General features: G+C 35.2%; 1 pseudogene; it reads right to left on the reverse strand.

Moving 5' to 3' along the window:
• The window catches only part of LOC109678580 (butyrophilin-like protein 8), a 479,331-nt pseudogene that overhangs the window by 447,949 nt on the left and 5,431 nt on the right, over nt 1–25,951 (reverse strand).

Here is a 25,951-nt window from a genome sequence, read left to right on the forward strand (position 1 = left end):
TTCAACTCTTTTACTGTTTCTTTAACTGGGGAGCACTGGGGAAAAAACTGGCATCAAACATTAGTACTGGGTACTTTGTATTATAACCTCATGTAGTCCTCTAACGGTCCTATGCAAGAATGTGATACGAGCTCCATGTCATAACAAGCAAACAGGGTGAGAAGTTCTGATCCACAAAGCTCAAATGCAGAGGAAAAGGAAATGTTAAAAATGAAGTCTTTCCATCTCTGTATTCATTATTTCCCTGCTGTGCCTCTCCTGAAACAGCACGGAAGCAGAGAAGCTCATCAGAAAACGAGTGAGAGGATTTTCCAAGATGGAGGCCGGAGGGAGAAAACAGAAAGCATGCCTCCTGTAGTGAAATCTTGGAAAGACACTGGAGACACACCTTGCAGGTAAATCCACATAAAGACTCAAAACTTTGACCCCTCCACACCTCCAGCCTGCACAGATCATCTCCACTTCACGTTAATGGAGAAACCAGGAGGGCCCCCGGGCCGCCAGTATCCCACACCCAAGTGCCTTAGGAAGACACGGACAAGTTTTGTTCTACTATATGGGTCGCCTTTGATGAGACAACTACAGAACAACATCTGAGGCACCATATCCAGGATTGGAGACTGAGACGGACACCAAAATTATGAAGACTGAAACTTCATTGCATTTGAACTCGGAGGGTTTTTTTTAATTTACTTTTTTATTTATTTTTCTTTTTGTTTTATTTTATTTTTATATATACATTTCTTTCATTTACTTATTTTTCATTTTTATTTTTATCTTTATTCTTTTTATTTTTTATTTTCAATCCTCTCTCTGTCTCTCTAATCCCTGTTCAGCTTACTGTCGATTAGTACACTAACGCTCCCTGTTTATACCTTTGTAACTTCCTTGATTGATTCCTTGCTTCGTTTTCTCCTACTTGTCTGCTTATTTGTTTTTCACTTTTCTTTAACTTCTTGCTTTCCATCTCCTCTCACCCTTCCATTCTAAATCTTACCACTGTTACTATTACAAGCTAGAAAATACTTAATTACTCACAGTACAGGGACAGTAACAACACCAAGGACAATGATGGGAAGACAGAAAAAACAGGGAAACCACTTTCCCCACAGGGAAAAATTAATACAGGAACCAGAGGGAAATGAAGAAAACAGATACTCAGATCCAGACTCCAACAAGATGAAGACAAATTATGCAAAAGAACCCAATGAAGTCCACAAGAATAATTTAAAAGAAGACATACTACAGGTACTCAATGAGAATTTTATAGAGATGATACTGGATATGGTCAACCAAAATGTACAAGAGACACTCAAGAAATTCCAAGACAACAAAAATAGACAATTTGAAAAAGCAAAAGAAGAAATGAAGGAAACCATAGAAGCATTGTATAAACACCAAAGTGAAAGAGAGAACACAATGAATAAACAGATAAATAAACTCAGGACAAAAAATAGACAACATTAAAAAGGAAACAACCCAGGATATGGATAACCTCAGAAAAAGAACAAAACAGAACTGCAAAACAAAATGGAAGGCCAATTCAGCAGAATAGAACAAACAGAAGACAGAATCTCAGAAACTGAAGATGAAATGGTAATCAAAGGAAAAACCAAAGAACTATTAATTAAACAACTCAAGACCTGTGAAAAGAAAATGCAAGAACTCACCAACTCCATCAAAAGACCAAACTTGAGAATCATGGGCATGGAAGAAGGAGAAGAGGTGCAAGTGAAGGGAATGTGTAATATATTCAACAAAATAATAGCGGAAAATTTCCCAAATCTAGAGAAAGATATGCCCATACAGATGCAAGAGGCCTCCAGGACACCAAACAGACCAGATCAAAATAGAACTACCCCACAGCATACTATCATTAAAACAACAAGCTCAGAAACTAAGGAAAGAATATTGAACGCTGTAAGAGAGAAAAAACAAGTAACATACAAAGGTAAATCCGTCAAGATCACAGCAGACTTCTCAACAGAAACATTGAAAGCAAGAAGAGCGTGGGGTGAGATCTTCTGGGCACTGAATGAAAATAACTTCAACCCCAGGATACTCTACCCAGCAAAACTATCATTCAAAATAGATGGAGCAATAAAAGTCTTCCATGCTAAGCAGAAACTAAAACAATATGTGACCACAAATCCACCATTACAAAAGATTCTGCAAGGGATTCTGCACACAGAAAGTGAAACCCAACTTAACCATGAAAAGACAGGCAGCACCAAAACACAGGAAAAGTAAAAGCAAGAAAGTAGAGAGTAACCTCATCTTAGGCACACACAACCAAACCTTCAAACAACTAAGACAACTAAATGACAGGAATCACCACATACCTATCATTACTAACACTTAATGTTAACAGAATTAATTCATCCATAAAAAGGCACCTTTTGACAAAATGGATTTAAAAGGAAGATCCAACAATTTGTTGCTTACAGGAGACTCATCTCACTGACAGAAATAAGCATATGCTTAGGATGAAAGGCTGGAAGAAGTTTTACCAAGCCAATGGCCCCTGAAAACAGGCAGGAGTAGCAGTACTTATCTCTGACAAAGTAGACTTCAAACCTACATTGATCAAACAAGATAAAGAAGGACATTCCATACTAACAAAAGGGGAAATAGACCAAAAGGAAATAATAATCATCAACCTGTATGCACCCAATGTCAACGCACCCAATTTCATCCAACATACCCTGAAAGACCTAAAAGCATATATTAACGCCAACACACTGGTTGTGGGAGACTTTAACACCCCATTATCATCAATAGATAGGTCATCCAAACAAAAAATCAATAAAGAAATCCAAGACCTAAAATATACAATAGGTCAAATGGACCTACTTGATGTCTACAGAACATTTCATCCAACTTCTACACAATACACATTCTTCTCAGCAGCCCATGGAACCTTCTCCAAAATAGATCATATCCTAGTGCACAAAGCAAGCCTCAGCAAATAGAAGAAAATAGAAATTATACCATGCATACTATCTGATCACTATGCTGTAAAAGTAGAATTCAACAACAAAAATAAAGATAAAAAACATGCAAACAGCTGGAAACTAAATAACACACTACTCAATGAATAATGGATCATTGATGAAATAAAAGAGGAAATTAAAAAGTTCCTGGAAGTCAATGAAAATGAAAACACAACCTACCGGAATCTATGGGACACAGCTAAGGCAGTCCTGAGAGGAAAGATTATAGCCATGAGTGCATATATTAAAAAGACTGAAAGATCCCAAATCAGTGACCTAATGATACATCTCAAACTCCTAGAAAAACAAGAACAAGTAAATCCCAAAACAAATAGAAGGAGAGAAATAATAAAAATAAGAGCTGAAATCAATGAAATACAAACCAAAAAAACCATACAAAGAATTAATGAGACAAAAAGTTGGTTCTTTGAAAAAATAAACAAGATCGATAGACCCCTGGCAAACCTGACTAAAATGAGGAGAGAAAAAAACCCAAATTAGTAGAATCAGGAATGCAAAAGGGGAGATAACAACAAACATCATGGAAGTCCAGGAAATCATCAGAGACTACTTTGAGAACCTATAATCAAATAAATTTGAAAATCTTAAAGAAATGTACTGATGTCTGGATACATATGATCATCCAAAACTGAACCAAGAGGAAATTAATCACCTGAATAGATCTATAACACAAAACGAAATTGAAGCAGCAATCAAGAGTCTCCCCAAAAAGAAAAGTCCAGGACTTGATGGATTCTCTGCTGAGTTCTATCAGACCTAAAAGAAGAACTGATACCAACCCTCCTTAAACTGTTCCACAAAATAGAAAGGGAAGGAAAACTGCATTTTATGAAGCCAGTATTACACTTATCCCAAAACCAGACAAAGACACCTCCAAAAAGGAGAACTATAGGCCAATCTCCTTAATAACATTGATGCAAAAATCCTCAACAAAATAATGGCAAACAAATTCAACAACACATCAGAAAGATTATTCATCACAACAAAGTAGGCTTCATCCCAGGGATGCAAGGGTGGTTCAACATATGAAAATCAATAAACGTAATAAACCACATTAACAGAAGCAAAGACAAAAACCACTTGATCATCTCAATAGATGCAGAAAGAGCCTTTGATAAGATCCAACACCATTTCATGATAAAAACTTGAAGAAAACTAGGACTAGAAGGAAAGTTCCTCAACATTATAAAAGCTATATATGACAAACCTACAGCCAGCATTATACTTAATGGAGAAAAACTGAAACCATTCCCTCTAAAATCAGGAACCGGACAAGGATGCCACTATCTCCACAACTATTCAACATAGTACTGAATTCCTAGCCAGAGAAATTAGGCAAGAAGAAGGAATAAAAGGAATACAAATAGGTAAAGAAACTGTCAAAATATCCCTATTTGCAGATGACATGATCCTATACCTTAAAGACCCAAAAAACTCTACTCAGAAGCTTCTAGACATCATCAATAGCTACAGCAAGGTAACAGGATATAAAAATCAACATAGAAAAATCATTAGCATTTCTATACACTAACAATGAGCAAACTGAAAAAGAATGTATGAAAACAATTCCATTTACAATAGCCTCAAAAAAAATCGAATGACTAGGTGTAAACCTAATAAAAGATGTGAAAGACCTCTACAAGGAAAACTATACACTTGTGAAGAAAGAGACTGTGGAAGGCTATAGAAAGTGGAGAGATCTCCCATGCTCATGGATTGGTAGAATCAACATAGTAAAAATGTCGATACTCCCAAAAGTAATCTACATGTTTAATGCAATTCCCATCAAAATTCCACTGATATTCATTAAAGAGATTGAAAAATCTACCGTGAAATATATATGGAAACACAAGAGGCCACGAATAGCCAAGGCAATACTCAGTCAAAAGAACAATGCAGGAGGTATCACGATACTCGACTTCAAACTATATTACCAAGCAATAATGATAAAAACAGCATGGTACTGGCACAAAAACAGACGTGAAGACCAGTGGAACAGAATAGAGGACCAAGATATGAAGCCACACAACTATAACCAACTTGTCTTTGACAAAGGAGCTAAAAATATACGATGGACAAATAGCAGCCTCTTCAACAAAAAGTGCTAGGAAAACTGGTTAGCAGTCTGCAAAAAACTGAAACTAGATCCATGTATATCACCCTATACCAAGATTAACTCAAAATGGATCAAGGATCTTAATATCAGACCCCAAACACTAAAGTTGATACAGGAAAGAGTAGGAAATACTCTGGAGTTAGTAGGTATAGGTAAGAACTTTCTCAACGAAACCCCAGCAGCACAGCAACTAAGAGATAGCATAGATAAATGGGACCTCATAAAACTAAAAAGCTTCTGTTCATCAAAAGAAATGGTCTCTAAACTGAAGAGAACACCCACAGAGTGGGAGAAAATATTTGCCAACTACACATCAGACAAAGGACTGATAACCAGAATATATAGGGAACTTAAAAAACTAAATTCTCCCAAAACTAATGAATCAATAAAGAAATGGGCAAGTGAACTAAACAGAACTTTCTCAAAAGAAGAAATTCAAATGGCCAAAAAACACATGAAATAATGCTCACCATCTCTAGCAATAAAGGAAATGCAAATTAAAACCAAACTAAGATTCCACGTCACCCTGTTAGAATAGCCGTCATTAGCAACACCACCAACAACAGGTGTTGGCGAGGATGTGGGGAAAAAGGAATCCTCTTACACTGTTGGTGAGAATGTAAACTAGTACAACCACTCTGGAAAAAAATTTGGAGGCTACTTAAAAAGCTAGACATTGATCTACCATTTGTTCCAGCAATACCAATCTTGGGGATATACCCAAAAGACTGTGACACAGGTTACTCCAGAGGCACCTGCACACCCATGTTTATTGTGGCACTATTCACAATAGCCAAGTTATGGAAACAGCCAAGATGCCCCACCACTGATGAATGGATTAAGAAAATGTGGTATTTATACACAATGGAATTCTATGCAGCCATGAAGAAGAATGAAATGTTATCATTCACTGGTAAATGGATGGAATTGGAGAACATCATTCTGAGTGAGGTTAGCTTGGCCCAAAAGACCAAAAATCGTATGTTCTCCCTCATATGTGGACATTAGATCAAGGGCAAACACAACAAGGGGATTGGACTATGAGCACATGATAAAAGCGAGAGCACATAAGAGAGGGGTGAGGATAGGTAAGACACCTAAAAAATTAGCTAGCATTTGTTGCCCTTAACGCAGAGAAACTAAAGCAGATACTTTAAAGCAACTGAGGCCAGTAGGAAAAGGGGACCAGGAACTAGAGAAAAGGTGAGATCAAAAAGAATTAACCTAGAAGGCAACACACACGTACAGGAAATTAATGTGAGTCAACTCCCTGTATGGCTATCCTTATCTCAACCAGGAACACTTGTTCCTTCCTATTATTGCCTATACTTTCTCTTCAACAAAATTAGAGATAAGGGCAAAATAGTTTATGCTGGGTATTGAAGGGGTGGGGGAGAGAGGGAGGGGCAGAGTGGGTGGTAAGAGAGGGGATGAGGGCAAGAGGGAGAAATGACCCAAGCCTTGTATGCACATATGAATAATAAAGCAATAAAAAAAAGAAAGGAAAAGACAAAAGAAGGAATCTTAATATAACACTAGGAAATAGAAAACAATGAAACAACAAAAATAAAGATAAATACAATAGAATGTCCTTCTCATTGGTTTCTTAAGCCATATTTGATGATTAAGACAAAAATTATAACTTAATATATGTACAAGAAATCCTCAAGACAATGTCACATAAATGTGGAGAATGTAAAATGAGTCAAGTGAAAATTCCACATTTTACACAAAGTGTAAGATGTCAATATGAAGAAATTGTGATAAATTACCTGTGAATACCATAATACCCAGAGCAACTGCTAAGAAATATATACAAAGTGATATACTCAAACACATGACATATAAGAAAGATACAATCCAGAAAATGTTCTAGTATCCCACAGAAAATTACGAGGGAGAAAAGAAGCAGAGAATGTTGAAACAAAGAGTAAAAAAAAGCTTAAAAAATAAAATGGAAGACTTCAGTGTTAATACGTCAACAGTTACCTTAAAGGTAAATGATCTGAATATACCAATTAAAAGTCAAAAATTGGTATAACACATTTAAAAGAATGAGATCAAACTAAATGTTCTTTATAAGGAACCCATATATAATTCAGTGATATATTTACCTAAAAGTAAAATGGTAGAGAAATGTATGCCATTTTCTTCACTGTTCAAAGGTGGAATGGACCCTTTCCCCTCCAATTAAATGTGGCTCAGATGTCATGAATGATGGCATCAGAGCCGAATGTCCCCTCTCAGTAACTCAAAGCGGCACTTAAAATCATGCACACATATAATGTCAGCCCCTACCACCTTACCTGAATCTATACTTAGCCTTGGGTCCTGACTCTGGCCGTGTTCCTTGACATCATGTGTGAGCCTGTAGAAGGAACCTGCCAACATGCAGCTGTCTGTAGCTGTCTGCTGTAACTAAGCATAGCCAGCTCTCATTTCCCTCCTCCTTGCTGCCTGCCTGGTCTCTTGTTGTTGGACTCTGATGCACTACTTGGAAACCTCAACACTCTTCACAGCCACTATAGATAACCCATCACCCTTGACATCAAGGACCACACACTTTCAGATATTACTGGCACGAGTTTCCTGAGCCCATAAGAAAACACATTTCTCTCAAAGTTGGAACTGCCTCAGGCTTGGCACCCTTTATCACAGCATACTCTTTCCTTTCAAAGCTGAAGTTCAAAGTTGAAGGCCTCTCCTTACTGAAGCCAGTCTTTAACGTGTGGAAAAGGTGGCTGCTTCTTCAAATGTGCAGACACCTATGAAAGGTCACTAAAACAACACAATAAACTACTAAAACTGGTCCCAAACAATTACAATTCCATAAATTGCATGAAAAATAATTGTCTTAAATAGAGTCAGTGAACTACAATAAAACACAAATATATATAATTTATTGAAATAAGGAAAACAAGACAAGAGCAAATAAGAATCTCAAAAAGAAAGAAATCATAACCAAAGAGAAAATTTGGAGCAAAAGAATATAATGACTAAACTTAGGAAAAAGCAATGGAGAGCTTTGAGAGCAGACTAGATTAAGTAAAAGAAATAATCAGTGATCTTAGAGATTATTATAGAAATCATCCAGTAAGAGAGGAAACAAAAAATAAGGAATAAAAACAGTCTGTAGAATCTATGGGAGAAAGGTAACATTCATATCATAAGAATTAAGGAGGAGAAAAGAAAGAGGAAGAGACAGAAAGCAAGTTTAAAAAAATAATGGCTGACCTGAGGCCCAAAGAACCCAGTCTGTGGTCTCAGTTGAACATGGAGCATACCACCTGTACCCTATGGCCAGGAAATACAGCCTGGAACCCCACCAGACCAAGAGTAATTGTGGAACCCTGTCTGCAATCTAGCCCAAATCTAGAGTCCAGCTAGCAGAACCAGGCTGTCAGGAATACAGCCTGAAACTCTGCCCAGATGAAAGCAGTTATAGAAGGCAGCCAACGAGTTCACATCACTGAAGTTACCAGAAATGGGTCTGGCCCAGGGAGTCCAGTCAGTGGCCTGGTCTGAACATAGAGCCTAGCCAGCACTCTAACGTGACAGCAGAAATGTGCCAAAAGCTGTACCAAACATCTTAGCATGGGTTGCTGTCCTGTACAGCTATAAAACCCAACACAAAGACTCAACCTTATATAGTCACTACCAGTTGGCCCATACATAACCTAAGGCTGGACTGACTAGGCTTATATATCCTTTCATGACTGATATATCCCTGCTAAGTAGAATTATAAAGCCTAAAAAGATGGCCACTCCTTCAAATACACAAACATCAATGTGATATATAAGGATCATGAAGAATCAGGGAAATATGACTCTACCAAAGGAAACTAATGAGGCCCCAATAGCACACCATAAAGGCATGGAAATCTAAGATCTGACTGACAAAGAATTGAGACTAGTGTTCTTAAAAAGGAAAACAAGATAGACAGGCAAATGAAATTAAGAAACCAATATACGAATCAAAGTTCAACAAAGAGAAACAAAAATGATGAAATAAAGAAGATGAAGAATTCATCTATACTTAAAAATTCAACAGAGTTGTTCAATGACAGACACGATTAAACAAAAGAAATAATTAGTGAATTTGAAGATAGGTTATTTGATATTATCCAAATAAAGGGCCAAAAAAGAGAAAAGAATAAAAAAGTGTGAGGAAATCCAACTGAATCTATGTGGTGCCACCAAAAGAAACAATATACACATTATAGAATATAAAAAGGAGACAAGAAAGAGAAAGGAACAGAAATTTCATTTAAGAAAATAGTGGCTGAAAACATACCAAATTTGAGCAGAATAATTGAAATCCAGATTCATGACACACAAATGTTACCAAATAGAATGGAATAAAAATAATCTACACTGAGTAAATTATAATTTGTTAAAAGTCAAAGACAAAGAGGATTCTGTAAGTAGCAAGATAAAGTGACTGATGAAATACAAAAGAGTGTCAATATAACTATCAATAAATTTTTCAGCAGAAGCCTTTTTGGGAAGGAAGGGGAAGATTTGTTTAAAACACTGAAAGAAAAAAAATACCATCAAGAGTACTATATCTAGCAAAACTGTTTTTTCAGAAATGAAGTTGAAATACTTTTCCAAACAGAAGCTGAGGGAATTTGTTACCACTCAAGCTAACTAAAAAGAAAAGCTTAAAGATAGTTCTTCAACTGCAATAAAATCTCCTTATTAGTCATATGATCATATGATAATATAAAACCAATGATAAAAATACATCTTAGTCAAATTTAAAATACTCTGACAATATATGAATCACTTATATTTTAGTAAAAATGTTAAAACCTAAACAATTAAAATATTTATGCTACACAATATAAAAAACATACACTATAGCATCAAAACCATCATATGGGGTAGTAAAAATGGAGTTTTTGTTTGAAATTCTATTTATTAGCCTGTAGTGTCCTGTTAAACTATTAGATGTTTTATTTAATCTTCATGATAAACACAAAGGAAAAAATCTGTAGTAGGTATACTAAAGATAAAAATTTAAAAATCAAGGCATACCACTATAAAAAAATCATCAAATCCAAAAGAAGGCAGCAAAAGATGAAAAGAACAAAGGATTTAGAAAACAAAACAAAAACTGTTAAAGTCTTTACCTATCGATTATTACTTGGATGTAAAAATATTAAAATCTATAATCAAAAGACACAGCGTGGATAAACATGTAAAAATAAAAATACCCGGATATGTACTGCCTATGAGAGACTCACTCCACCTTTAGGGATACATGTAGGCTGAAGTAAAGAGAAGGAAAAAAGATGTTTAATGTAAATAAAAACCAAAAGAAAGCAGAGGTAGCTACATTTATACCAGATGATGTAAAGAAAACTGCAAAAAAGCACAAATGTCATCATATAATGCTAAAGGGTTCAATTCATCAAGATGATATAACAATTATAAATATATAATTATATATGATTTAGCAAATATATATTCTGTGTGTATATGTATGTGTGTGTAGATATATACACACAGACAGTTATGTGTTACTTAATGATGGGGATACATTCTGAGAAATGCATCATTATCCTCACAACTTTGTCACTGGGAGAATATCAGAGCGTACTTATACATACTAAGACAGTTGGGGTATCATTAGGTGATATGGGACCACTATGGGACCACTATCATACATGAGTTTTCATAACCCAAAATGTCATTATGCTGCACATGATGATACATAAGTAGATGATAGATAGATAGATAAATAGATAGATAGATAGATAGACAGACTCAGGATGCCACACCAACCAAATTTGCCCAATCTTGTCAGATATGTACGTAGGTGGACCCAACATCAGACTAAATATATAATTTCCTACTACTGGACTAAACAGAACTAAACACAGAAATTAGTCAAAAAAAGAAATAAACATGGCTCTCAGAGTGGCTCAAGTGGTAGAGTACCTGCCAAGCAACTATAAGGCCCTGAATTCAAACTCCAGTATGGACAAAAATAAAAGGAAAGGATCCACATCAAAAATTAAGAAGCTAAATTGTATCTGTAAGAAGAAAAATGATCTTATATAAAGATAAATCTAAATTACTCCATCAAACAATCAGCTAGAACTAATAAATGAAATCAGTAACAGTTATAGTAACAAATTATCACAAAATAAGTAGTTTTTGTTTTTTTGAGGCAGGATCTCACTATGTTGCCCAAGCTGGCCTCAAACATGGGATACTTCTGCCTCTACCTTCTGACTGCTAGCATCATTTTAAGCTCTAAATCAGTAGAATTTTATACATTAACATGATCTCCACAAAAAGACAACAATTCTACTTAAAACAGTGACTAAAAATTCTTAAGAATAAATTTTAACAAGGAGATTAATGGAGGATTCCAAGATGGCAGCTAGAGGTAGGTAGCAGAAAGCGAGCCTCCTATAGTGAAATCTTGGAGAGACGCTGGAGACACACTTTGCAGGCATAATCACTGAGAAAAGGCATAACTTTGACCCCTTCACACCTCCTGCTGGCGCAGAGAATCTCCACTTCATGTTAAACAGAGAAACGAGGAGGGCCCCCGGGCCACCAGTGGCCGGCACCTACTGGGAAGACGCGGACCAGGTGAGCTTCACGGTACCGCGGTTCTCCCACAGACAAGCCTGGGCCAGAGCAGCATAGCCCCCTGGACAGACTGACCTCCACCCAGGGAAAAAAAGAGAAACTGAGTAATAAGCAATAAGAACAATTAAGACACGCTGGAAGGAGGGTGGGGCGCCCTGAACGCTGAAGATTGGGGGAAGGGAACCCTTCCCAGGACTGTAAATAAACAAGCTGGGTGGGTCGAAGAGGCTCTGGCAGGAGCAGGGCACGCACCCAGCAACCAGGAGTGGGGAAGCTTGTGAGAGTGGCGGAGGGAGAAAAACTCCACAGGAGAGGGGGGAAGACCCACCTTCCACATGAACTGTAAATAAACACGCAGGCCTGACAATGCGGGGGCAGTGTCACCTTTCCCAGTGCATGGAAAGGGGAAAGCTTGTAGCAGAGGCTCCCACACAGGAGAACTCTGAGCAAACAAAGCCTGTGGGACCAGGTGAGTGCTAGCTCACCCCAGAGATCTGCATAAATAACGCCGCCAGCTACAGGCTGAGAGCAGCAGGCAGGCAAGCCACAGTTGCAGATACCACTCTCAGAATGGTCTCCAGACTCTTTTTTTTTCTTTTTCTCCCTACCTTTGATGAGAGAACAACCGAATTACACCTGCAAGCCGAAAAACTTACTGAAACTGTATTGCATTTGAACTTGGGACACTTGGTGGGGCTTTTTTTGTGTGTGTGTGTGTGAGTGTGTAGTTTTGTTCTACTTTATGGATCCCTTTTGATGAGACAACTACAGAACAACATCTGAGGCCCCAACTCCAGGACTGGAGATTGAGAACGACACCCAAATTATTAAGACTGAAACTGCATTGCATATAAACTTGGAAGATTTTTGTTTTTTGTTTTTTGTTTTTTTTTTTAAATTTTCTATTTTCCATTTTATTTTTATTCATTTTTATATATAGATATTCCTTTCATTTACTTATTTTTTATTTTTTTATCTTTGATTTTCAATCTTCTGTCTCTCTAATGACTGTTCAGCTTACTGTCGATTAGTACACTAACACTCCCTGTATACCTTTGAAACTCTCTTGTCTGATACCTTGTTCTGCTTTCTCCCTCTTGTCTGTATATTTGTTTTCCCCTTTTATTTAACTTCTTGCTTTCCATCTCAGCTCACCCTTCCATTCTAAATATTACCATTGTTATTATTACAAGCTAGAAAATACTTAATTGCACACAGTACAGGGACAGTAACAACACCAAAGACAATGATGGGAAGACAGAAAAAACAGGGAACCCAGTTTCCCCACAGCAAAAAAATTAATACAGGAACCAGAGAGGAATGAAGAGAACAGAAACTCAGATCCAGACTCCAACAAAATGAAGATAAACTATGCCAAAGGACCCAATGAAGCCCACAAGAATAATTTAAAAGAAGACATACTACAAGTACTCAATGAGAATTTTATAGAGATGATACTGGATATGGTCAACCAAAATGTACAGGAGACACTCAAGAAATTCCAAGACAACAAAAATAGACAATTTGAAAAAGCAAAAGAAGAAATGAAGGAAACCATAGAAGCATTGTATAAACACCAAAGTGAAAGAGAGAACACAATGAATAAACAGATAAATAAACTCAGGACAAAAAAAGACAACATTAAAAAGGAAACAACCCAGGATATGGATAACCTCAGAAAAAGAACAAAACAGAACTGCAAAACAAAATGGAAGGCCAATTCAGCAGAATAGAACAAACAGAAGACAGAATCTCAGAAACTGAAGATGAAATGGTAATCAAAGGAAAAACCAAAGAACTATTAATTAAACAACTCAAGACCTGTGAAAAGAAAATGCAAGAACTCACCAACTCCATCAAAAGACCAAACTTGAGAATCATGGGCATGGAAGAAGGAGAAGAGGTGCAAGTGAAGGGAATGCATAATATATTCAACAAAATAATAACGGAAAATTTCCCAAATCTAGAGAAAGATATGCCCATACAGATGCAAGAGGCCTCCAGGACACCAAACAGACCAGATCAAAATAGAACTACCCCACAGCATACTATCATTAAAACAACAAGCTCAGAAACTAAGGAAAGAATATTGAACGCTGTAAGAGAGAAAAAACAAGTAACATACAAAGGTAAACCCATCAAAATCACAGCAGACTTCTCAACAGAAACATTGAAAGCAAGAAGAGCGTGGGATGAGATCTTCTGGGCACTGAATGAGATAACTTCAACCCCAGGATTCTCTACCCAGCAAAACTATCATTCAAAATAGATGGAGCAATAAAAGTCTTCCATGATAAGCAGAAACTAAAATAATACGTGACCACAAATCCACCATTACAAAAGATTCTGCAAGGGATTCTGCACACAGAAAGTGACACCCAACTTAACCATGAAAAGGCAGGCAGCACCAAACCACAGGAAAAGAAAAAGCAAGACAGTAGAGAGTAACATCAAGTTAGGTACACACAAACACACCTTCAAACAACTAAGACAACTAAATGGCAGGAATTACCACATACCTATCAGTACTAACGCTTAATGTTAATGGACTTAGTTCACCCATCAAAAGACACCGTTTGACAGAATGGATTAAAAAAGAAGATCCAACAATTTGTTGTTTACAGGAGACTCATCTCACCAACAGAAATAAGCATATGCTTAGGATGAAAGGCTGGAAGAAGATTTACCAAGCCAATGGCCCCTGAAAACAGGCAGGAGTAGCAATACTTATCTCTGACAAAGTAGACTTCAAACCTACATTGATCAAACGAGATAAAGAAGGACATTCCATACCAATAAAAGGGGAAAGAGACCAAAAGGAAATAATAATCATCAACCTGTATGCACCCAATGTCAACGCACCCAATTTTATCAAAATACCCTGAAAGACCTAAAAGCATATATTAACGCCAACACACTGGTTGTGGGAGACATTAACACCCCATTATCATCAATAGATAGGTCATCCAAACAAAAAATCAATAAAGAAATCCAAGATCTAAAATATGCAATAGATCAAATGGACCTGCTTGATGTCTACAGAACATTTCATCCAACTTCTACACAATATAATTCTTCTCAGCAGCCCATGGAACCTTCTCCAAAATAGATCATATCCTAGGGCACAAAGCAAGTCTCAGCAAATATAAGAAAATAGAAATTATACCATGCATACTATCTGATCTCTATGCTGTAAAAGTAGAATTCAACAACAAAAATAAAGACAAAAAACATGCAAACAGCTGGAAACTAAATAACTCATTACTTAATGAAGAATGGATCATTGATGAAATAAAAGAGGAAATTAAAAAGTTCCTGGAAGTCAATGAAAATGAAAACACAACCTACCGGAACCTATGGGACACAGCTAAGGCAGTCTTGAGAGGAAAGTTTATAGCCATGAGTGCATATATTAAACACATTGAAAGATCCCAAATCAATGACTTAATGATACATCTCAAACTCCAAGAAAAACAAGAACAAGCAAATCCCAAAACAAATAGAAGGAGAGAAATAATAAAAATAAGAGCTGAAATCAACGAACTAAAAACCAAAAAAACCCTACAAAGAATTAATGAAACAAAAAGTTGGCTCTTTGAAAAAATAAACAAGATCGATATACCCCTGGCAAACCTGACTAAAAGGAGGAGAGAAAAAACCCAAATTAGTAGAATCAGGAATGCAAAAGGGGAGATAACAACAAACACAATGGAAGTCCAGGAAATCATCACAGACTACTTTCAGGACCTATATTCAAATAAATTTGAAAATCTTAAAGAAATGGACAGATTTCTAGATACATATGATCATGCAAAACTGAACCAAGAGGAAATTGATCACCTGAATAGATCTATAACACAAAATCAAATTGAAGCAGCAATCAAGAGTCTCCCCAAAAAGAAAAGTCCAGGACCTGATGGATTCTCTGCTGAATTCTATCAGACCTTTAAAGAAGAACTGATATCAACCCTCCTTAAACTGTTCCACAAAATAGAAAGGGAAGGAAAACTGCCAAACACATTTTATGAAGCCAATATTACACTTATCCCAAAACCAGGCAAAGACACCTTCAAAAAGGAGAACTATAGGCCAATCTCCTTAATGAACATTGATGCAAAAATCCTCAACAAAATAATGGCAAACCGAATTCAGCAACACATCAAAAAAATTATTCACCACGACCAAGTAGGCTTCATCCCAGGGATGCAGGGGTGGTTCAACATATGAAAATCAATAAATGTAATAAACCACATTAACAGAAGCAAAGACTAAAACCACTTGATCATCTCAATAGATGCAGAAAAAGCCTTTGATAAGATCCAACATCATTTCATGATAAAAGCTCGAAGAAAACTAGGAATAGAAGGAAAGTTCCTCAACATTATAAAAGCTATATATGACAAACCTACAGCCAGCATTATATTTAATGGAGAAAAACTGAAACCATTCCCTCTAAAATCAGGAACCAGACAAGGATGCCCACTATCTCCACTCCTATTCAACATAGTACTGGAATTCCTAGCCAGAGAAATTAGGCAAGAAGAAGGAATGAAAGTAACACAAATAGGTAAAGAAACTGTCAAAATATCCCTATTTGCAGATGACATGATCCTATACCTTAAAGACCCAAAAAACTCTACTCAGAAGCTTCTAGACATCATCAATAGCTACAGCAAGGTAGCAGGATATAAAATCAACATAAAAAATCATTAGCATTTCTATACACTAACAATGAGCAAACTGAAAAAGAATGTATGAAAACAATTCCATTTACAATAGCCTCAAAAAAAATCAAATACCTAGGTTTAAACCTAACAAAAGATGTGAAAGACCTCTACAAGGAAAACTATACACTTCTGAAGAAAGTGATTGAGGAAGACTATAGAAAGTGGAGAGATCTCCCATGCTCATGGATTGATAGAATCAACATAGTAAAAATGTCGATACTCCCAAAAGTTATCTACATGTTTAATGCAATTCCCATCAAAAGTGCAATCACATTCATTAAAGAGATGGAAAAATCTACTGTGAAATTTATATGGAAACACAAGAGGCCACGAATAGCCAAGGCAATACTCAGTCAAAAGAACAATGCAGGAGGTATCACAATACCTGACTTCAAACTATATTACAAAGTAATAACAATAAAACAGCATGGTACTGGCACAAAAACAGACATGAAGAACAGTGGAACTGAATAGAAGACCCAGATATGAAGCCATACAACTATAACCAACTTATCTTTGGCAAAGGAGCTAAAAATATACGATGGAGAAATAGCAGCCTCTTCAACAAAAACTGTTGGGAAAACTGGTTAACAGTCTGCAAAAAACTGAAACTAGATTCATGTATATCACCCTATACCAAGATTAACTCAAAATGGATCAAGGATCTTAATATCAGACCCCAAACTCTAAAGTTGATACAGGAAAGAGTAGGAAATACTCTGGAGTTAGTAGGCATAGGTAAGAACTTTCTCAATGAAACCCCAGCAGTACAGCAACTAAGAGATAGCATAGATAAATGGGACCTCATAAAGCTAAAAAGCTTCTGTTCATCAAAAGAAATGGTCTCTAAACTGAAGAGAACACCCACAAAGTGGGAGAAAATATTTGCCAACTATACATCAGACAAAGGACTGATAACCAGAATATATAGGGAACTTAAAAAACTAAATTCTCCCAAAACTAATGAATCAATAAAGAAATGGGCAAGTGAACTAAACAGAACTTTCTCAAAAGAAGAATTTCAAATGGCCAGAAAACACATGAAATAATGCTCACCATCTCTAGCAATAAAGGAAATGCAAATTAAACCCATGCTAAATTCCACCTCACCCCTGTTAGAATAGCCATCATCAGCAACACCACCAACAACAGGTGTTGGCGAGGATGCGGGGAAAAAGGAATCCTCTTACACTGTTGGTGGGAAAGTAGACTAGTACAACCACTCTGGAAAAAAATTTGGAGGCTACTTAAAAAGCTGGACATTGATCTACCATTTGATCCAGTAATACTACTCTTGGGGATATACCCAAAAGACTGTTACTCCTGAGGCACCTGCACACCCATGTTTATTGTGGCACTATTCACAATAGCCAAGTTATGGAAACAGCCAAGATGCCCCACCACTGACAAATGGATTAAGAAAATGTGGTATCTATACACAATGGAATTCTATGCAGCCATGAAGAAGAATGAAATGTTATCATTCGCTGGTAAATGGATGAAATTTTAGAACATCATTCTGAGTGAGGTTAGCCTGGCCCAAAAGACCAAAAATCGTATGTTCTCCCTCATATGTGGACATTAGATCAAGGGCAAACACAACAAGGGGATTGGACTATGAGCACATGATAAAAGCGAGAGCACACAAGGGAGGGGTGAGGATAGGTAAGACACCTAAAAAATTAGCTAGCATTTGTTGCCCTTAACACAGAGAAACTCAAGCAGATACCTTAAAAGCAACTGAGGCCAATAGGAAAAGGGGACCAGGAACTAGAGAAAAGGTTAGTTCAAGAAGAATTATCCTAGAAGGTAACACCCATGCACAGGAAATCAATGTGAGTCAACGCCCTGTATAGCTATTCTTATCTCAACCAGCAAAAACCCTTGTTCCTTCCTATTATTGCTTATCTCTCTACAACAAAATTACAAATAAGGGCAAAATAGTTTCTTCTGGGTATTGAGTGGGGGGAAGTGAGGGGGTGGAGCGGGTGGTAAGGGAGGGGGTGGGGGCATGGGGGAGAAATGAACCAAGCCTTGTATGCACATATAAATAATAAAAGAAAAAGGAAAAAAAAAAAGAAACCCTTTCATAACATTGGAAGGTGTTTTTGTTCCTACTTAACATCCTTCATTAGTTTGCATGTTTACCAATGCCATTTGGGCTGAGGTAATGAAATAAAGATTTTCTCCCACAAAAAAAATGAGAACTACAAAACACTGATGACAGAAATTGAAGGTGACACTAACAAATAGAAAGATACCGCATGAACATGAATTAGAAAATTAATATTATGATATCCATATTACACAAAGATATAGATTCAGGCAACCCCTATCAAATTTTAGTGGCTTTTTCACAGAAATTGAAGAGATAATACTATAATTTTCATAGAACCATGAAAATCTCAGTCAAAAAAATTGAGAGCAAAGCTGGATATATTACACTAATTCCAAAATGTACTAAAAAGATGTGATAGTGAAAAATCATGGTACAGACTTTAAAAATGGACAAATAGATATGTGTAACATGATAAAGAACACAGAAATAAATCCATTCATTTATGGTTAATTAATTAATTTTTGATACAGGTGTCAAGACCACATAAAGAAGATAGGGTAGTTTCTTTGATAAATGATTTTGAGAATACTTGATGTACACATGTAGAAGAATGAAATCAAGAACTTTATCTCACACTATATAAAAATAGTGAAAAGTGGATGAGATACTTAAATGTAAGCTTATTAGAGAGACTGTAATACTCTTAAGGAACAATTAGAGAAAAGCTTCAAGAAATCAGTCTGGAGAAAAATGTTTTTGGTATGCATCAAAAGCACAGGCAAAAGCGCAAAAATATACATATGGCTTCACATCAAACTCAAAGGTTGTACACAGGTAAAGAAACAATGAACAGGAGAAAGAGATGATCTAAAAAAGGAGAGAAAATATTTTCAAACCATACATCTGACAGAGAGTTAATATAAAAAATATATAAGGAACTCAAACAACTTAGCAGCAATAAAATAAGTAGCATGATTTAAAATTAGTTAAAGTTCTTGAATAGACATTTTTCAAAGAAGAGATACATGGCAAACAGGTATATGAAAAAAATGTCCTGCAAAGTCTAGTGGTGAACAGCTGTAATCCCAGCACTTGGTAGGCTAAAACAGGAAGTTTATGAGTTCAAGGCCAGATGGGCTACATAAGGCATTCCAGGATACCCTGAGGTACCTACCAAGTCCCTCTCTGAAAACACCAAAAAAAAAAAAAAAAGAAAAAAATCAAAAAGAAAAGAAAGAAAAAAATGAAAGAAAAAGTTTAACATCATTAACTATTAGGGAGATGCAAACTAAAGCTGCACTGAGAAACTGCCTCACATTTTTTTTCTTTTTGACTAGCATCAAAAAAGATGAAAGATAATAAATGCTGGTGAGGATGTGGAGAAAAGTGAACCCTTTTATGCACTGTTGGTGGGAATGTAATTAAGATGAATGTAAGGAAGTAATCAAAGAAAATAGAATGGAATCTCCAAAAAACCCTAAAATTAGAAGCCTAGTGTGGTAGTACACATCTGTAATCTCAGCACTTGGGAAGTTGAGGCAGGAAGATTGAGAGTTTGAGGCCAGTCTTGGCTACAAAGAAAGACTCAGTCTAAAAAAATCCCTCCAAAAAACTAAAAATAGGACTGTTACATGATCACCAATCCCATTTCTGGGTTTAGATCCAAAGTAATGAAATCAGTATATTGAAGAGATACTCATACTTCCATGTTTACTGGAACACTATTTATAATGGCCAGGATGGAAAAAATAACATAACTGTCCATTCACAAATGAATGGAGAAAGAAAGTATGAATATATATAATGTAATATTGTTCATCCTTTAAGAAAAAGAAAATCCTGTCATTTGTGATGATATGTAAGGAGGACCTGGAAAGACATTACATTAAGTAAAATGAGCCAAAATACAAATGGAGCCCAATCTTATTCATCACCAGATAAATAAACCTTGAGAATAAAAGACAAATAAAAGTTGAGGAAGTTCACCACTGACATGCCTTGCAAGAAAGTACTAAAGGAGAAAAACTCTTTAAACTGAAGTGAAAATCTGCTATTTAATAACCTGAAAACATATGAGAGCATAAAACTCATTGCTAAGGATAATTATTTAGTTCAATTTACAATACTTTAACACTGTAATGATGGTGTGTAAATCACTTATAGTACAAAGAATAAAAGGCAAAATATCAAGTAAATGTAGCTTCATTGACTTATTAATGTATACACAATATTAAAAGATGTAAATTATGATATAAAAAACATAAAAAAGGGGGAGTTAAAGTGCAGAGTTTTTGTATGTGATCAAAATCAAAATCAAACTGTGATCACCTTATGGTAGAAGGGTATAACTGTATAGTTGATATAAGCTTCATGTTAACTACAAAATAAAAACATGAAGTAGATACACAAAGGAGAAAGGAAAAGTCAGGCATGCTATAACTCCAGTATTGGAAGGCTGAAATCTGAGGATCATGAGTTCCAGGCCAGCCTGAGCTACAAGGGGAGACCCTTTCTCAAAAAGAGAGATAGAGAGAGAGAGAAGAGAGAGAGAGAGAGAGAGAGAGAGAGAGAGAGAGAGAGAGAGAGAAAGAGAGAGAGAGATAAAGGAAAGAAATCCTGCATTCCATAAATATATGCAATTATTTGTCAATTAAAAATAAGACAAATAAGTAGAAAATGAAACACTAAGAAGAATAGACATATGAAAATACTTTAAGTTACACAAACTGGGATTGATATACAAAACAATAAAACATATTCATTAAGAAAAATCTCATTGTATCCTGAACACTAAACCTTTATAATAGCAACTAACACTTGTATGTAGAGTATTAAAAAGCTGAATTTCTAGAAACAGAGAGTAGAATTAGAACACAGTTGTCAGGACTAGGGAAATTGAGAAATGAGAATATATTGGTCAAAAAATACACAATTTCAGTTAAAACATGAATAAATTCTGGGATCTAATGTTCAGAATGGTGCAAAATGTTTAACAGTGCTGTATTGTACATTGAAATTTGTGAAGAGCATAGATCTTGAATGTTGTCACTACCAAAACCAACGAACAAAAGCAAAAATCTATGTGAGGTTTTAAGTTAAATGATTGTGATAATCATTTCACAATGTATGCCTATATCAAAATATCACATTGCATATAGAAATATATTGTACATAGAAACAGATTTATTTTTTCAATTAAACCTAAAAAGACATGGAAAAATTAAATTTACTTAAAGGAAATATAGTTACACTTGATGAAGCTTACAAAATATATTGTCTTTAGCTCTGTGGGGGTGGGTGGATTTTCTTTGGGTTTTTGGTGGGACTGGGGTTTGAATTTAGGGCTGCATGCTTGCAAAGCAAATGTTGTACACTTGAGCCACATCTCCAGACCAAGGTTACAAAATTTAAAAAGATATAAACAAAGATTTAAAAAGACCCAACTACATGCTGCTTGTCAGAAACCATTAACAAAAAAAAAAACCTAAAAACAAAAGAATAGCAAATTCCATGCAAATTGAAGCCAAAAGAGAGCAATGGTATCTATATTTATATCAGACAAAATATACTTTATGTCAGAAACAAAGGAAACCATTATATAATGGGAAAATAGAAATTTATTAAGAAGGTATAACAATAGTAAGTAGTATGCACCCAACATCTGAGCACCTAAATATATACAACAAACATTAACAGACATGAGTGGAAAATAACCATCAATACAATAATATTAGAAGACTTCAATACCACAGTTTCAATAATAAATAAGTCATCCAGACAAAAATATCAATAAGGAAATATTGCACATGAACTACACTAAAGACCAAATGGAGCCATCAGACATATGCAGAACAGTCTACTCAACATAAGCAGAATATATGTTCTTCCCAAGTGCCATTGAACATTTTTCTGGATGGATCATATGTCAGGTCATGAAACAAGTCTAAAGAAGAAAGAAGAAAGAGAGAAGATTAAAATCAGAAATGAAAGAATAGGGAGCAGGCAGGAGAATGTAATAGGGGATGAATACAATTGATATGTATTATATATGTTTGAAAAATGTCTTAATGAAACCCACTATTTTGCACAATTAATATACACTAATAAAAAGGAGAAAGACATGAAAGAGGCAACAACATAACATGCCTCAGAAATAAAGAAGGGTAATAAGGCACTTATATGTCAAAATAATAAGGCACTTACATGTCAATCCTGGAAAAATTGGATAACTATCTGAAAACAACCTACAAAGATCAAATCATGAAGAAATAGAAAGCTGAGCCAACCAATCATAAATTTAAAAAAAGCCCAGAACCAGATGATTTTATAAATGAATACTATCGGACATTTAAAATGAATAAATACTACTTCCTCTTGAAATATTTCAAAAAAGTAGAAGTTGAGGAGTAATACAAATTTATTATGAAGCTCATTTCCCCCTATACTAAATCTATACAAATACATTCCACCAGAAAAACTATAAGCCAATATTTCTGCTGAATATAGATACAAAAATCTTCCAAAATTACAGCAACCCAAATACAACAAGGCATCAATAAGACTATACATCATTACCAAGTGAAATTTATCTCTGACATGCAAATATAAGCAAATCAACTAATATGACAAAACACATTAACAAAATGCATAATAGTATGATCATCTCAATAGATTCAGAAAAGGCATTTGACAAAGTTCAATATAATTTCATAATTAAAAAACCCAAAAACAAATTTCCTCAACCCAACAGAGGTCATTGTGAAAACCCACAGCTCCTATGAGAGTCAATGGGGAAAAACTATAATCTTTTTCTCTGGTGATATAAGGCAACAATGCCATTATCTCCACTTCTGTTCACCCAAGTACTAGAAATGTGAGAAAGAAAGAGATCAGACAAGAAAAAGAAATATAAGGAATTCAGATTAGAAAGAAGTAAAATTATCCTTGTTAGTAGATGACATGATTCTGTATGTATAAGCCTTAGATATGCCAAGAAAATCACTATGAGAAGTTGTAAATGAACTCAGTAAAAATGCATTATATGAAATTAATATATAAGAATCAATTGCATTTCTTTATTCCAATAATAACTTATCCAGAAAAAAATCAAGAAAACAATAAGACAAAAATATAATATAAAAATATTGAAATACTTAGGAATAAATTTTACCAAGGAGATGAAAGATATACACTGAAAACAATAAACGAGTGATCAAAGAAATAGAAGACAGCAATTAATGTAAAGATATCACATGTTCACAGAATGGAAGAATCAAGATTGTTAAAATGCTCATAGTACCAAAAACAATATACAGATTAAATATATGCCCTATCAAATTGCATTTTTCATATAAATAGGGAGAACAATTCTAAGCTAACTACCCAAAACAAAAAAAAAGTGGGTGTAGGTAAAGCAGTACTGGTTGGGAGATTTATAACACTAAATGTTTTTATTAGAAAAGTGAGAAGTTTTTCAAAGCAATATTTTCATTTCCTACATCAATAAACAAGAAAAGAAGAAGACAGAAGAAAGTAATAAAGATAACAGCAGAGATTAATAAAATTTAAAATAGGAAAATAATGGAGGAAATCAGTGAAATAAAAAGTCTGGTTCTTGAAATAAAGAAAATTGGTAAAGAAAATCTGGCAATCCTGACAAAAATCAAAAGAAAGAATGAGCATATCACCAACATCAGATTAAACAGGAGACATCACTACAGATCATGCAGCCATTAAAAAGATAAAGGTATACAATGAACAAGGTAGATAAAGGTATACATATACACCTGAAAACTTGGAAGAAATACACTGAAGCCTTAAACCACAAACTACAAAAACTTAATTATAATGAAATATGTATTCAGCATATTTTTATAGCCATTGAAAATTGCTTAATTTATAATTTATAATTTCATAATAAATTATAAATCCAAGAAGGTTTCACTAACAAGTACTTGAAAACATTTAGCAAATAGAAGAGAAGTAACAGTTTTCTAACTCACTTTCAAAGGCCAGTCTTTCAAAAATATTATTAAATCAATTCAAGTAGTGTATATAAAGAATTATGTACCATGACTAACTGCAATTTATCCTAGGTATGAAAGGTAATACAATGGGCAAAAAGTAATTTATGTCATCCAACATATCAAAAAGTTAGAGAATAAAATAATTGAACATGTATAGCTGTTCATTAACAACTATTTGATTAAATGTAATGTAATACGACAAATTAACAGAATAAAGGAAGAAAACACATAATTATTTCAACTAGTATTCTCATCATAAAAATACTCAACAAACTAAGAATAGAAGGAAACTTCCTTAACATAATTAAGTCCTTATTAATCTGTGAACATCATACTCAATGGGAAAGGAATATAATTTTTTCCTCTAAGAAAAGGAAAACCTCAAAGATGAACTTGACACTTCTGTTCAACAGTGTACTGGAATTTCCATCCAGAGAAATTAACGATGAAAAGATACAAAAGACATCTAAACTGGAAGGGGAAATATAAAATTATAAATTGGGAGGATAAGTGGGTCATGAAGTTGATGCCATCATTAAGGAGAATTCCAGGGAGTTCTTGTGCCTTTTTTGTGCCATATAACATTACATTGAAAAGTCAGCAGGTTGCAATGGATGAGGGCCCTTACCAGATCCCAACCATACCACATCTAATCTTGGATTTCTAGTCTCTAGAGCTGTAAAAAATAAATTTCTGTTCTTTATTGCCTACCCAGTCTATTTCATTATAGCAACCTAAACCAACTAAGACTATATTAACTAAAAGGAAAAAGACTCTTAAACATATCCTTAACATACATCCCAGAAATCACACTTCTGGGAATTTATCTGAGAGAAATGAAAACTTATATCCACGTAAAAACCTATGCATGATTCTACTCAGCAATAAAAAGGAGTGAACTAATGATACAAGCAACAACTTGGATGGCTCTCAAAGTCATTATTTTGAATGAAAAAGACTATCTCAAAAAATCACATGCTATATTCCATTATTAAGTAACATGCTTGAATTGTCAAAATTACAGTGATGGAGAGCAGACTAGTGATTTCTAGGAGTGGGGATAGCAGTGGCAAGGAGGAGAATGGATGTGACTATCAGAGGGAGTGGCTCAAGTGGTAGAGTGCCTGGCTAGCGGGTGTTGAGGCCCTGAGTTCAAACCTCAGTGCTGCCAAAAAAGCGGGTTGGGGGAGTGAGGCAGCAGAGAGACATCTTTGTGGTGATGGGACAATACAATGTTTTGACATGAAACGATGCATGTGATAAAATGACAGAACTATACACATAAGACATAACAAAATGATCATGTAGGGTACTGTTTGCTAAGTAAATGATCGAAGATGGAAAAAAATTTCACTCAAAAAACTGTAAAGTCTAGGATAATTCTATAAGATAACTCAATT

This window comes from Castor canadensis, chromosome 16 (genome assembly GCF_047511655.1).
Source record: "Castor canadensis chromosome 16, mCasCan1.hap1v2, whole genome shotgun sequence".
NCBI classification, from domain to species: Eukaryota; Metazoa; Chordata; class Mammalia; order Rodentia; family Castoridae; genus Castor; species Castor canadensis.